The following is a 15,096-nucleotide window of genomic DNA, read 5'->3' as shown; positions in this document are numbered from 1 at the left end:
CCACATTGATTGATTTTCAGATGTTGACTGGACTGTTCCATGTCCAGTTCTAACTGTTGCTTCCTGATCTGCATACAGGTTTCTCAAGAAGCAGGTCAGGTTGTCTGGTATTCCCATCTCTTTCAGAATTTTGCACAGTTTATTGTGATCCACACAGTCAAAGGCTTTGGCATAGTCAATGAAGCAGAAATAGATGATTTTCTGGAACTCTCTTACTTTCTCCATGATCCAGCGGATGTTGGCAATCTGATCTCTGGTTCCTCTGCCTTTTTTAAAGCCTGCTTGAACATCTGGAAGTTCACAGTTCACATATTGCTGAGGCCTGACTTGGAGAATTTTGAGCATGACTTTACTAGCGTGTGAGATGATTGCAATTGTGCAGTAGTTTGAGCATTCTTTGGCATTCTCTTTCTTTGGGATTGGAATGAAGACTGACCTTTTCCGGTCCTGTGGCCATTGCTGAGTTTTCCAAAATTGCTGGCATATTGAGTGCAGCACTTTCACAGCATCATCTTTCAAGATTTGAAATAGCTCAATTGTAATTCTATCACCTCCACTAGCTTTGTTCGTCGTGATGCTTTCTAAGGCCCACTTGACTTCACATTCCATGATGTCTGGTTCCAGGTGAGTTATCACCCATCGTTATTATCTTGGTCATGAAGATCTTTTATGTACAGTTCTTCTGTGTATCCTTGCCACCTCTTCTTAATATCTTCTTCTTCTGTTAGGTACATACCATTTCTGTCTTTTATTGAGCCCATCTTTGCATGAAATATTCCTTTGATATCTCCAATTTTCTTGAAAAGATCTCTTGTTTTTCCCATTCTGTTATTTTCCTCTATTTGTTTGCATTGATCACTGAGGAAGGTTTTCTTATCTCTCCTAGTTATTCTTTGGAACTCTGCATTCAGATGCTTATATCTTTCCTTTTCTCCTTTGCTTTTCGCTTCTCTTCTTTTCACAGCTATTTGTAGGCCTCCTCAGACAGCCATTTTTCCTTTTTGCATTTCTTTTTCATGGGGATGGTCTTGGTCCCTCTTTCCTGTACAATGTCACGAACCTCTGTCCAGAGTTCATCAGGCACTCTATCTGTCAGATCTAGTCCCTTAAATATATTTCTCATTTCCACTGTATAATCATAAGGGATTTGATTTAGGTCATATCTGAATGGTCTAGTTGTTTTCCCTACTTTCTTCAATTTCAGCCTGAATTTGGTAATAAGGAGTTTATGATCTGAGCCACAGTCAGATCCTGGTCTTGTGTTTGCTAACTGTATAGAGCTTCTCCATCTTAGGTAGGTTTATTCTTAGATATGTTATTCTTTTTAATGCAATGGTAAATTGAATTGCTTCTTGAATTTCTCTTTCTGTTCATTCTTTGTTAGTGTACAGGACAGCAACATATTACTTCTGTGTATTAATTTTGTAACTTGCAACTTTACTGAATTCATTGATGAGTTCTAGTAGTTTTCTAGTATCATCTTTAGTATCTTCTGTGTATAGTATCATGTCATCTACAAACAGTGACACTATAAATTATTTTCCAATTTAGATTCCTTTTACTTCTCTTTCTTCTCTGATTGTTGAGACGAGGACTTCCAAAACTATGTTGAATAAAAGTGGTGAGAGTGGATATCCTTGCTTTGTTCCTGATTTTAGGGGGAATGCTTTCAACTTTTCACCATTAAGTATAATACTAGCTGTATGTTCATCATATATGGCCTTTATTATGCTGAGATATATAACACTTGTGCCAACTTTCTGGAGAATTTTTATCACAAATGGATGCTGAATTTTTTCAAAAGCGTTTTCTGAATCTGTTGAGATGATCATATGTTTTTTTCTTTAATTTGTTGATATAGTGCACCACATTGATTGATTTTCAGATGTTGACAAATCCTTACATCCCTGGGATGAATCAACTTGATCATGGTTAGGATCTTTTTAATGTGTTGTTGGATACAGATTGCTAGCATTTTGTTGAGGAATTTTGCATCTATGTTCATCAGTGTTATTGGCCAGAAATTTTCTTTTTTTGTGGTATCTTTGTTTAGTTTTAATACCAGAGTGATGGTGGCCTCATAAAATGTATTCAGACGTTTTTATTCCTCTTTGGAGCAGTTTCAGATGGACAGGGGTTAGCTCTTCTCTAAATACTTGATAAAATTCGCCTCTGAAGCCATCAGGTCCTGGACTTTAGCTGGTTAGGATGTTTTAAATCACAGTTTCAGTGCTTGTGATTGGTCCATTCACATTATCTATTTCATCAGGTTCAGAGACTGTATATTTCGAAGAATTTGTCCATTTCTTCCAGGTTGTCCTTTTTATTGACATAGAGTTGCTCACAGTAATCTCATGATTCATGGTATTTCTGTGAAGTCAGTTGTAACTTCTCCTTTTTCAATTCTAATTTTACTGATTTGAGTCCTCTCCCTTTTTTTCTTTATGAAACTGGTTAAAGATTTATCAATCTTATTTATCTTTTCAAAGAACAAGCTTTTGGATGCAATCTCAAAAACAACAGAATGATCTCTGTACATTTCCAAGTCAAACCATACAATACCACAGTAATCCAAGCCTATGCCCCAACAAGTAATGCTGAAGAAGCTGAAGTTGAACGGTTCTGTGAAGACCTACAAGACATTTTAGAACTAACACCCAACAAAGATGTAATTTCCATTATAGGGGACTGGAATGCAAAAGTAAGAAGTCAAGAAACACCTGGAGTAACAGGAAAATTTGGCCTTGGAACACAACATGAAGCAGGGCAAAGCTATTAGAGTTTTGCCAACAGAACCCACAGATCATAGCAAACACCCTCTTCCAACAACACAAGAGAAGACTCTACACATGGACATCACCAGATGGTCAACACTGAAATAAAATTGACTATATTCTTTGTAGCCAAAGATAGAGAAGCTCTATACAGTCAGCAAAAACAAGACTGGAAGCTGACTGTGACTCAGATCAAAAACTCTTTATTGCCAAATTCAGAAGTAAATTGAAGAAAGTAAGGAAAACCACTAGACCATTCAGATATGACCTAAATCAAACCTCATATGATGATACAGTGGTAGTGAGAAATAGATTTAAGGTACTAGATTTGATAGATAGAGTGTCTAATTAACTATAGATGGAGGTTCATGACACTGTAAAGGAGGAAGGGATAAAGACCATTCCCACGGAAAAAAAAAAAATCAAAACAGCAAAATGGCTGTCTGAGGAGCCCTTACAAATAGTTATGAAAAGAAGAGAAGCGAAAAGCAGAGGAGAAAAGGAAAGATATTCCCATTTGAATGCAGAGTTCAAAAGAATAGCAAGGAGAGATAAGAAAGCCTTGTTCAGTGATCAATGCAAAGTAATAGAGGAAAACAACAAAATGAGAAAGACAAGAGATCTCTTCAAGAAAATTAGAGATACCAAGGGAACATTTCATGCAAAAATGGGCTCGTTAAGGGACAGAAATGGTACAGACTTAATAGAAGCAGAAGATATTAAGGAGAGATGGCAAGAATAAACAGGAGAACTGTACAAAATATATCTTCACGACCAAGATAATCACGATGGTGTGATCACTCACCTGGAGCCAGACATCTTGGAATGTGAAGTTGAGTGGGCCTTAGAAAGCATCACTATGAACAAAGCTAGTGGAGGTGATGTAATTCCACTTGACCTATTTCAAATCCTGAAAGATGATGCTGTGAAAGTGCCGCACTCAATATGCCAACAAATATGGAAAACTCAGCAGTGGCCACAGGACTGGAAAAGGTCAGCTTTCATTCCAATTCCAAAGAAAGGGAATGCCAAAGAATGCTCAAGCTACCACACAATTGGACTCATTTCACACTCTAATAAATTCATGCTCAAAATTCTTCAAGTCAGGCTTTAGCAATACATGAACCATGAACTTCCAGATGTTCAAGATGGTTTTAGAAAAGGCAAAGGAACCAGAAATCAAATTACCAACATGGCTTGGATCATGGAATAAACAAGAGAGTTCCAGAAAAACATATATTTCTCCTTGATTGTCTATGTCAAAGCTTTTGACTGTGTGGATCACATTAAACTGTGGAAAATTCTGAAAGAGATGGGAATACCAGACCTCCTGACCTGCCTCTTGAGAAACCTGTATGCATGTTAAGAAGCAACAGTTAGAACTGGACATGAAACAACAGACTGATTCCATATAGGAAAAGGAGTACATCCAGGCTGTATATTGTCACCCTGCTTATTTAACTTATATGAAGAGTACATCATGAGGAGCGCTGGGCTGGAAGAAACACAAGCTGGAATCAAGATTGCCCGGAGAAATATCAATAACCTCAGATATGCAGATGACACCACCCTTAGGGCAGAAAGTGAAGAGGAACTCAAAAGCCTCTTGATGAAAGTGAAAGAGGAGAGTGAAAAAGTTGACTTAAAGCTCAACATTCAGAAAACTAATATCATGGCATTTGGTCCCATCACTTCACAGGAAATAGATGAGGAAACAGTGGAAGCAGTGTCAGACTTTATTTTTTGGGGCTTCAAAATCACTGCAGAGCCTCATTACAGCCATGAAATTAAAAGATGCTTATTCCTTGGAAGGAACGTTATGACCAACCTAGATAGCATATTAAAAAGCGGAGACATTACTTTGCCAAACAAGGTCTGTCTAGTCAAGGCTATGGTTTTCCCCGTGGTCATGTATGGATGTGAGAGTTGGACTCTGAAGAAAGCTGATCGCTGAAGAATTGTTGCTTTTGAACTGTGGTGTTGGATAAGACTCTTGAGAGTCCCTTGGACTGCAAGGAGATCGAACCAGTCCATTCTAAAGGAGACCAGTCCTGGGTGTTCTTTGGAAGGTCTAATGCTGATGCTGAAACTCCAATAATTTGGCCACCTCATGCAAAGAGTTGACTCTTTTGATAAGTCCCTGGTGCTGGGAGGGATTGGGGGCAGGAGGAGAAGGGAACAACAAAGGATGAGATGGCTGTATGGCATCACTGACTCAATGGACATGATTTTGAGTAATCTCCGGGTTTGGTGATGGACAGGGAGGCCTGGTGTGCTCCAGTTCATGGGATCTCAAAAAGTCGGACACGACTGAGCAACTGAACTGAATTGAACTGATATTTGCGATTGTTTTGTCTCTATTTTATTTATTTCTGCTCTGATCATTGTGATTTCTTTCCTTATACTAACTTTAGGTCTTCTTTGATCTTCTTTCTCTAGTTGTTTTAGGTATAAAGTTCGGTTGTTTATTTGAGGTTTTTCTTGTTTCTTGAGCTAAGATTGTATTGTTATAAGCTTCCCTCTTTGAATTCTTTCTTCTTTTTGGTTTCTGCCCTGCCAAGGTTGGTCCAGTGGTTTGTGTAATCTTTGTATTCTGCTGCTAAGTCACTTCAGTCGTGTCCGACTCTGTGCGACCCCATAGACGGCAGCCCACCAGGCTCCCCCGTCCGTGGGATTCCCCAGCCAAGAACACTGAGTGGGTTGCCATTTCCTTCTCCAATGCACGAAAGTGAAAAATGAAACTGAAGTCGCTCAGTCGTGTTCAGACACTCTTTGCGACCCCATGGACTGCAGCCTACCAGGCTCCTCCGTCCATGGGATTTTCCAGGCAAGAGTACTGGAGTGGGCTGCCATTGCCTTCTCTGAATCTTTGTATAGGGTGAGATTTGAGGTTTTTTTTGTTTATTTGTTTGTTTTTTCCCCTGATGTGCAAGGCTGAGTGAGGTAGTAATCCTGTCTGTTGATGATTGGGCTTGTATTTTTCTTTTGTTTTTTGTTTAGTTGAGGCATCGTGCTCAGGGTGCTACTGGTGGTTAGGTGATGCTCGATCCTGTATTTAATTGCTTTCCTTTGTGTGAGTTCTCACTATTTCATACTCCCCAGGGTTAGTTATCTGGTAGACTATGATCTTGGAATCAGTGTCCCCACTCCAAAGTCTCAGGGCTTGATCTCTGGTCAGGAAGAAAGATTCTACAAGTGAGTTGTTATGGCATTAAGTGAGATTAAAACAAATACCCAAAAATGAGAAACCAAAGAGGAACCCAGGACAAATGGCAGTTACAAAATCCGGCAAATAATAATTAAAATAATGGAATATACACATGTACATATACACCCATAAGCAAAGTCAAGACAGTCTAACAAAAATAAAGTACAGTAGACTGACCTGGCAAATGAAGGAAATCAAAAATTATATTTACCAGTTAGAACCAACCTAACTAAAGAACAAACTGGAAAACAAAACCAAAGCAAGGTGCCAAGTGGGGAATAAAGCAATGAAAACAAAACTAACAGACATGTTGAGAGGAAAGGAAATAAAGAGAAGAGAGAAAGAATAGATATGAAAAGCTAAATAGAGGTAGATGAAGAAGATGTATATATTTTAAAATTTAGCTGCTTCAAGGGGAAAAGAACAGTAGCAAAGGCAAACAAAGAAACAAATATAGAAAAATATAATATATTTAAAAAACCAAAATTATAAAAAAGAGGGAAAAGAAGAAGGAAGAAAAACAGAGAGGAAAAAAAAGGAAAATTCCACAGAACTGCAAAAGGCCAACATAGAGGCAGAGGTTTATAACAATAATAAAATATGTGACAGAATGTACACATATACATATACACCCATAAGCAAAATCGAAACAATCCAACAAAAATAAAGTACAATAGACTGACTCAGAGAACAAAGGAAACGAAAAATTGTATCTATCAGTTAAGAACAAAATTAACTAAAGCACAAACTGGAAAACAAAACTAAGGCAAGGTGTCATTTGGGGAATAAACAATGAAAACAAAGCTAACAAATATGTTAAGAGGAAAGAAAGAAAGAACAGATATGCAATGTTAAATAGAGGTAGCTAAAGAAGATTTATATACATTAAAGATTAACTGAAATGGGAAAAGAACAGCAGGACAAGCAAGCAGATAATGAAATGTAGAAAAAATAACAATAAGCTTAAATATTTAGAAATTAAAATTTAAAAAATGGAAAAGAGAGGGGAAGAAAAGGAAAATGGAAAACTCTGCATAACTGCAAAAGCCCAAAGTGGAGGCAGAGCAGTCAATAATAAAAAGTGTGACTGAGGAAAAAAAAGAGAAAAAGCTAAAAAGCTTAATTAGATTTCATAGTGCCAATAAAATCGACAACTACAAAAAGGGTGTGGGGAAGGAGGTAATAAAAAGGGAAAAAATCCAAAAGAATCTACAAAACAAGTCAAAACATAAGAATAATAAATGCTTTTCTTGAGTCACTGCTGTCAGAGTCCTTTCCCTTGCTGGGAGTCACAGTCCACCTCACTTCCCTAGGATGCCCTCCAACCCTGTGTTGATCTCTGGACCTGCTTTGGTGACAGTTCAGATTCTAATCTGGTTCTACTTCTGTGTGTTCTTGCCTCCATTATCCACAGCTATCAGCACTAGTGCGTTTTCTTCTGTGGAAGCTCTCAGTGTTTTTTTATATATTCCGTAGACAGTCTGCCTAGTTGATCTTGTAGATTTAATCTGCAGCTTGTACAGGTTGCGGGAAGGTTTTGGCTCTTCTTCCTTACCCACACTGCCCCTGGGTTTCAGTCGTGGTTTTATTTCCACCTCAGCATGTGGATTGTTCACTGGGGTTTGCTTCTGAGTGTGGTCTGTAGTACTTGGGTTTGCCCCTGTGAGGGCCTGGTGTAGAGGTGGTGCAGCTACTTGGGTCTCAGAGGTTCTGGTAGCACCAGGTACTCAGGGGAGTTGGCGACTAGGGCAGCAGGAAATATGGTGCCCTAGAAGGGTACGGCAACGAATCTTGGCCAATACGCTCCAGTATTCTTGCCTGGAGAAGCCCCCTGACAGAGAAGCCTGGCAGATCACAGTCTACAGAGTTGCAAAGAGTTGAACACAACAGAAACAACCCTGCACACATAGACACAAGGCTTTTTTTTTTTTTTTTTTTGCCTATGGCAGCTGTGTCCCAGTGAGAGTTGAATGTGAATGTGGTGCACCTGTTTACCTGCTTGGCTTGCAGGGACCTGGTGGCGCCAAGTGTGAAGGGACACGAACTGCCTCCACCGCATGAGTTATGGCCCTATCAGAGTTTTTTTCGAGCCTCTTGAAGCTGGCAATCAAAAGGCCTTTTGGCCAGTCTTTCTCTGAAGCTCCACGCATTCAGGCACTTAGAGGGTTCCCTTGCCTGAGGTCCTTTTCTGTTGTTCAGCATGACAGGCGTGCTCCCCCTGGCTGGGATCCTGCTATGTAGATCGGGCATGAAGCACTTAAAAAACACCCTAGGTGGGATACTACTCTGTAGTTCAGTGCATCAGGCGGTTGATGGGCCATCCTCTCTATTGTTCAACTGCTGATGTTGGCATGTGCGGAGAGAGAGGCTAAGGTGATGGCTATGGTGATGGCTTCAACTCTACAGGTTACTCAGCGGTATCGCCTTGCTTCCATGGCTGCCTGACTTTCCTCCACAGACATTTCCCAAAACATTTCCTCCTTCACATACCCTCCATCTGTCTCTCCACAGTGAACAGAAGACCTCACACTGGGATTGTTCCACAATCCCTAAATTCCAGCTGCCAGATGCTATGCCTTTCAGGCAGCCTGCATCCATGTCTGGTGTATGTATGCCTGTGGCAACAACTGTCTGATACTCACTCCATTTAGGCAGCCACAGATTAGTTGTTTCATTTGCAGCCTCAAAATTTCCCCTCTGACTCAGACAATTGCTCCGATGTGGTGATTGGACCCCTGCTTCAGTTCTACCACCCACTGAAGACAGGTCCATTCCTAGCAAAACTCCTGTTTTTTCCCTAGTTCCTTCATCCTATGGAGTTTTGTGTGGTTCTATACATTATTTTCCGCTGGTCAGGTACACCTGTCCACTTCTGTATCTGAAGGTGTATCATTGATGTATCCGTAGAAAGAAATGTACTCCACGTCCACCTACTCCAGTGTCATCTCTTTTCTCTCTACATTACTCTTGTTAAAATTAAGGTCCAGTAAAATTAAATGCATATAATTACTTTAAAAATAGGATGTAACATTAATTATCTATAATTGAGAAAGAGAAAACTGACAATTAAATAGTGACACAGTATTACTAATAGCTTAAAATTTTTATCTTATATTTATTGAAAATAATTTTTTTCCAGTCATGACATGTTGCCAAGAAAAAGAACAAGTTGCGTGCACATGATCTATACTTCCTGTGGCAAACAAGCACTGTAAGATCTGCCAATCAGTTCAGTCCAGTTGCTCAGTCGTGTCCAACTCTTTGGGATCCCATGAATCACAGAACGCCAGCCCTCCATGTCCATTATCAACTCCCGGAGTTCACTCAAACTAACGTCCTTTGAATCGGTGATGCCATCCAGCCATCTCATTCTCTGTCGTCCCCTTCTCGTCCCACCCCCAATCCCTCCCAGCATCAGTCTTTTCCAGTGAGTCAACTCATCGCATGAGGTGGCCAAAGTATTGGAGTTTCAGCTTTAGCATCAGTCCTTCCAGTGAACACCCAGGGCTGGTTTCCTTTAGAATGGACTGGTTGGATCTCCTTGCAGTCCAAGGGACTCTCAAGAGTCCTCTCCAACACCACAAGTCAAAAGCATCAATTCTTCAGTGATCAGCTTTCTTCACAGTCCAGCTCTCACATCCATACATGACCATGGGAAAAACCATAGCCTTGACTAGACGGACCTTGGCTGGTAAAGTAATGGCTCTGCTTTTCAATATGCTATCTAGGTTGGTCATAACATTCCTTCCAAGAAATAAGCGCCTTTTAATTTCATGGCTGCAATCAGCATCTGCAGTGATTTTGGAACCCAAAAAAATAAAGTCTGACAATGTTTCCATTGTTTCCCCATCTATTTCCCATGAAGTGATGGGACCAGATGCCATGACCTTTGTTTTCTGAATGTTGAGCTTCAAGCCAACTTTTTCACTCCCCTCTTTCACTTTCATCAAGAGGCTTTTGAGTTCCTCTTCACTTTCTGCCATAAGGGTGGTGTCATCTGCATATCTGAGGTAATTAATATTTCTTCCAGCAATCTTGATTCCAGCTTGTGCTTCTTCCAGACCAGAATTCCTCATAATATACACTGAATATAAGTTAAATAAGCATGGTTACAATATACAATCTTGACATACTCCTTTTCCTATTTGGAAACAGTCTGTTGTTCCATGTCCAGTTCCAATTGTTGCTTTCTGACCTGCATACAGGGTTCTCAAGAGGCAGGTCAGGTGGTCTGGTATTCCCATCGTTTGAAGAATTTTCCACAGTTTATTGGGATCCACACAATCATAGGCTTAGAAATAGTCAATGAAGCAGAAATATATGTTTTTCTGGAACTCTCTTGCTTTCTCCATGTTCCAGCGGATGTTGGCAATTTGATCTCTGGGTCCTCTGCCTTTTCTAAAACCAGCTTAAACATCTGGAAGATAACAGTTCACGTATTGCTGAAGGCTGGCTTGGAGAATTTTGATCATGACTTTACTAGCGTTTGAGATGAGTGCAGTTGTGTGGTAGTCTGAGCATCGTTTGGCATTGCCTTTCTTTGGTATTGGAATGAAAACTGACCTTTTCCAGTCCTGTGGCCACTGCTGAGTTTTCCATATTCACTGGCATATTGAGTGAAGCACTTTCAGAACATCATCTTTCATGATTTGAAATAGCGTGGGCGCAGGAGGACAGAGAAGATCTCCTCCACGTTCAAGGTCAGGAGGGCCGGCCATGAGGAGATACCCCTGGTCCAAGGTAAGGAGCAGCGGCTCTACTTTTTTGGAGCAGCCGTGAAGAGATACCCCAAGACCAAGGTAAGAGAAACCCAAGTAAGATGGCAGACATTGCAAGAGGGCATCAGAGGGTAGACAAACTGAAATCATAATCACAGAAAACTAATCAATCTGATTACACGGACCACAGCCTTGTCTAACTCAATGAAACTGAGTTATGCTGTGTGGGGCCACCCAAGACGAGCGAGTCATGGTGGAGAGGTCTGACAGAATGTGGTCCACTGGAGAAAGGAATGGCAAACCACTTCAGTATACTTACCTTGACAACCCCATGAACCGTATGAAAAGGCAAAATAACAGGATACTGAATGAAGAATTCCCCAGGTCAGGAGGTGCCCAGTATGCTACTGGAGATCAATGGAGAAATAACTCCATAAAGAATGAAGGGATGGAGCCAAAGCAAAAACAATACCCAGTTGTGGATGTGACCAGTGATAGAAGCAAGTTCCAATGCTGTAAAGAGCAATATTGCATAGGAACCTGGAATGTTAAGTCCATGAATCAAGGCAAATTGGAAGTGGTCAAACAGGAGATGGCAAGAGTGAACGTCGACATTCTAGGAATCGGTGAACTAAAATGGACTGGAATGGGTGAATTTAACTCAGATGACCGTTATATCTACTACTGTGGGCAGGAATTCTTTCGAAGAAATGGAGTAGCCAACATGGTCAACAAAAGAGTCCGAAATGTAGTATTTGGATGCAGGCTCAAAAACGACAGAATGATTTCTGTTCATTTCCAAGGCAAACCATACAATATTACAGTAATCCAAGCCTATGCCCCAACCAGTAATGCTGAAGAAGCCAAAGTTGAAAGGTTAGTGAAGACCTACAAGACCTTTTAGAACTAACACACAAAAAAGATGTCCTTTTCATTATAAGGGTCTGGAATGCAAAAGTAGGAAGTCAAGAAACACCTGGAGTAGCAGGCAAATTTGGCCTTGGAGGAACGCACTGATCATAGCAAACACCCTCTTCCAACCACGAGAGAAGACTCTACACATGGACATCACCAGATGGTCAACACCGAAATCAGATTGATTCTATTCTTTGCAGCCAAAGATGGAGAAGCTGTATACAGTTAGCAAAAACAAGACCAGGAGCTGACTGTGGCTCAGATCAGGAACTCCTTACTGCCAAATTCAAACTTCTATTGAGGAAAGTAGGGAAAACCACTAGACCATTCAGACGACCTAAATCAAACCCTCTATGATTATACATTGGAAGTGAGAAATAGATTTAAGGGACTAGATCTGATAGAGTGCCTGATGAACAATGGACGGAGGTTTGTGACATTGTACAGGAGACAGGGATCAAGACCATCCCCATGGAAAAGAAATGCAAAAAAGCAAAATGGCTATCTGGGGAGGCCTTACAAATAGCTGTGATAAGAAGAGAAGCAAAGAGCAAAGGAGAAAACGAAAGATATAAGCATCTGAATGTAGAGTTCCAGTGAATAGCAAGGAGAAATAAGAAAGCCTGGCTTGCTGTGATTCATGGGGTCACAAAGACTCCGACACAACTGAGCGACTGAACTGAACTGAAGTGAATACTCCATTGTGTATATTTACCACAGCTTTCTTATCCATTCGTCTGCAGATGGACATCTAGGTTGATTCCATATCCTGGGTATTATTAACAGTGCTGAAATGAACATTGGGGTAGATGTATCTCTTTCAAATCTGGTTTCCTCAGTCGGTATGCCCAGCAGTGGGATTGCTGGGTCGTATGGCAGTTCTATTTCCAGTTTTTTAAGGAATCTCCATACTGTTCTCCATAGTGGCTCTACTAATTTGCATTCCCACCAACAGTGTAAGAGGTTTCCCTTTTCTCCACACCCTCTCCAGCATTTAGTGCTTGTAGACTTTGGATAGCAGCCGTTCTGACTGGCATGAAATGGTACCTCAATGTGGTTTAGATTTGCATTTCTCTGATAATGAGTGATATTGAGCATTTCATGTGTTTGTCAGCCATCTGTATATCTTCTTTGGAGAAATGCCTGTTTTGTTCTTTGGCACATTTTTTGCTTGGGTGGTTTATTTTTCTGGAATTGAGCTGCAGGAGTTGCTTTTATAATTTTGAGATTAATTCTTTGTGAGTTGCTTCATTTGCTATTATTTTCTCCCATTCTGAATGCTGTCTTTTCACCTTGCTTATATTTTCCTTTGTTATGCTGAAGCTTTTAATTTTAATTCAGCTCAGTTCAGTTCAGTTCAGCCACTCAGTCATGTCCGACTCTTTGCGACCACATGAATCACAGCACACCAGGCCTCCCTGTCCATCACCAACTCCCGGAGTTCACTCAGACTCATGTCCATCGAGTCGGTGATGCCATCCAGCCATCTTATTCTCCATTGTCCCCTTCTCCTCCTGCCCCCAATCTCTCCCAGCATCAGAACCTTTTCCAGTGAGTCAACTCTTTGCATGAGGTGATCAAAATGTTGGAGGTTCAGCTTTAGCATCAGTCCTTCCAATGAACACCCAGGACTGATCTCCTTTAGAGTGGACTGGTTCGATATCCTTGCAGTCTAAGGAACTCTCAGGAGTCTTCTCCTACAGCACAGTTCAAAAGCATCAATTCTTTGGCAATCAGCTTTCTTCACAGTCCAACTCTCACATCCATACATGGCCACTGGGAAAACCATAGCCTTGACTAGACAGACCTTGGTTGGCAAAGAAGTGTCTCAGATTTTTAATATACTATCTAGGTTGGTCATAACTTCCCTTCCAAGGAGCAAGCATCTTTTAATTTCATGGCTACAATCACCATCCTCAGTAATGGCATTGAATCCATAAATTGCTTTGGGTAGTATACTCATTTTCACTATATTGACTCTTCTGATCCATGAACACAGTATATTTCTCCATCTATTAGTGTCCTCTTTGATTTCTTTCACCAGTGTTTTATAGTTTTCTATATATAGGTTTTTGTTTCTTTAGGTAGATATATTCCTAAGTATTTTATTCTTTTCATTGCAATAGTGAATGGAATTGTTTCCTTAATTTCCCTTTCTATTTTATCATTATTAGGGTATAGAAATGCAAGGAATTTCTGTGTTGATTTTATATTATGCAACTTTACTACATTCATTGATTAGCTCTATTAATTTTCTGGTGGAGTCTTTAGGGTTTTCTATGTAGAGGATCATGTCATCTGCAAACAGTGAGAGTTTTAGTTCTTCTTTTCCAATGTGGATTACTTTTATTTCTTTTTCTGCAATGATTGCTGTGGCTAAAACTTCCAAAACTATGTTGAATAGTAGCAGTGAGAGTCGGCATCCTTGTCTTGTTCCTGACGTTAGGGGAAATGCTTTCAATTTTTCACCATTGAGGATAATGTTTGCTGTGGGTTTGTCACATATAGCTTTTATTTTGTTGAGGAATGTTCCTTCTATTCCTGCTTTCTGGAGGTTTTTTATTTTAAACGGATGTTGAATTTTGTCAAAGCTTTCTCTTCATATACTGAGATATGGCTTTTATTTTTCAATTTGTTGATGTGGTGTATTACATTGATTGACTTGTGGATATTGAAGAATCCTTGCATCCCTGGGATAAAGCCCACTTGGTCATGATGTACGATCTTTTTAATGTGTTGCTAGATTCTGATAGCTAGAATTTTGTTATGTATATTTGCATCTATGTTCATCAGTGATATTGGCCTGTAGGTTTCTTTTTTGTGGCATCTTTGTGTGGTTTTGGTATTAGTGTGATGGTGGCCTCCTAGAATGAGTTTGGAAGTACCCTTCCTCTGCAATTTTCTGGAAGAGTTTGAGTAGGATAGGTGTTCTCTCTTCTCTAAATTTTTGGTAGAATTCAGCTGTGAAGCCGTCTGGACCTGGGCTTTTGTTTTCTGGAAGATTTCTGATTACAGTTTCAATTTCCTTGCTTGTGATGGGTCTCTTAAGATTTTCTCTTTCTTCCCTGTTCAGTTTTGGAAAGTTGTACTTTTCTAAGAATTTGTCCATTTCTTCCAAGTTGTCCATTTTATTGGCATGTAATTGCTGATAGTGGTCTCTTATGATCCTTTGTATTTCTGTGTTGTCTGTTGTGATCTCTCCATTTTCTTGTCTAATTTTATTGATTTGGTTTTTCTCCCTTTGTTTCTTAATGAGTCTGGCTAGTGGTTTGTGAATTTTATTTATCCTCTCAAAGAACCAGCTTTTGGCTTTGTTGATTTTTGCTATGGACTCTTTTGTTTCTTTTGCATTTATTTCTGCCCTAGTTTTTAAGATTTCTTTCCTTCTACTAACCCTGGGGTTATTTATTTCTTCCTTTTCTAGTTGCTTTAGGTGTTCAGTTCAGTTCAGTTCAGTCACTCAGTCGTGTCCGACTCTTTG

The sequence above is a fragment of the Moschus berezovskii genome, chromosome 3, assembly GCF_049115385.1.
Source record: "Moschus berezovskii isolate FMDL1 chromosome 3, NW_MosBer_1.0, whole genome shotgun sequence".
Classification (NCBI taxonomy): Eukaryota; Metazoa; Chordata; class Mammalia; order Artiodactyla; family Moschidae; genus Moschus; species Moschus berezovskii.
The sequence above is the reverse complement of the archived record's forward strand: the minus strand, read 5'-3'. Positions refer to the sequence as shown.